We start from the raw sequence: 1,454 nt of genomic DNA, 5'->3' as shown, positions 1-1,454 counted from the left end.
GTTTGTTGTTTATTTGTATGTTTGCTTTTAAAACTTATTATGTGATTCTACCTGAAGCCTACTGAGACAGAAATTCAAGAGTGGGGCTTGCTCATCTATCTTTCTAAAAAATCAAGTGTCCCAACTTTCTATCTCTCTGTAGTTTTAAGACTCTTTGCTGCAAATCTATCAAATATACATGGCATATTTTAAATATCTTTTAAATTGTATTCCCTAATATAAACAGCTCTGTGGAGTCAAGTCAGTATTAAGTAGATTTGGCATACAAAACTTTGCTTATGTCAGCATTTTCCAGTTGGTATGTTCCACAGGATAACACAATTCTATTAACAATTCTAAGGCCAAACCTACTGGATGATTTTGAAGCACATCAAGTTTACCTTCAGAAGCTACCATTCTTTTTTACATCCTTTCTGTTATTTGCCATCTTATACTCACATATGGGGACCCGAGTCCTCTTCTCCAAATAAATGGATTGATTTACACTTATTCTCCTCAGTTCGTAACATCTTAATGTACTATGCTTTTTAAAATCTTGAGTAATGTTAAATAATACGTCAGCATATCCTAAAGTGGACATTTGGAAGAAGTAATATTGAATCCTAAAGAATGCACACCAAGAAACAAAGCTTTTCCAGCTAGATATCTATTTAACGGAAGGCACTATTTTTGAACTTTTTATACTACTCTTAAGTACCTGGACGTGGAATGACTGGGTCATATCGTAGGTGTATGTTTAACTTTCCAAAAACTATTTGTTTCCCAAAGTCGTTGTGTATTTTACATTTCCACAGTGTAGGAAAGATCTAGTTCCTCCAAATCCTCCCCAACACGTGGCATATTCAAACTTCTGAGTTTCCCCCACTCTGATAAGTGTGCATGGTATCTCCTTGTGGTTTTAATTAGTGTTTCCCTCATGAGCTGGACAGTCTCCTTGGTGTTTCTGGTTGCTTTTGTTGGGTCGGCATCTCTAAACTATATTTGAGTGCTTAAGGGTAATGACCGACGAATTCATTTCACATAACCTGTACACACTCTTAGTACAATTAATATGATTTGAAATAAACAACATAATGGCAGGAAATTCTAGTTGTGTTTGATTTCCAAGGCGATTGTCCCAACTCTGATCATGTGGAACCACCTCCACGTTGACTGATGCTAGAAGAAAAGGCAGCCGCTCCTGGTGGTGGACGCGACAGTTCCTGTTTACCTCGGCTGGTGTCTAATGGGAGCACTGCAGATGTCCTGGGTTTTCCCCACTCCTTGCCGTTTTAAAGAAGAAATAAGACTTGCCTTTCCACACCATGTTATTTGCTAAATCTATGCAGTGCAAGGATATGAAAAAAATAATAAATAAATAAAAGGTAGTGATATAAAATAGGTAATGAAAGGGACTAAAATGAGAAATAAGATGATAACAGAGAAAAACAGAAAATAGAAAAGTGGTGATAGAA

This window comes from Rhinolophus hipposideros (genome assembly GCF_964194185.1).
Source record: "Rhinolophus hipposideros genome assembly, chromosome: 17".
Taxonomy (NCBI): Eukaryota; Metazoa; Chordata; class Mammalia; order Chiroptera; family Rhinolophidae; genus Rhinolophus; species Rhinolophus hipposideros.
The sequence above is the reverse complement of the archived record's forward strand: the minus strand, read 5'-3'. Positions refer to the sequence as shown.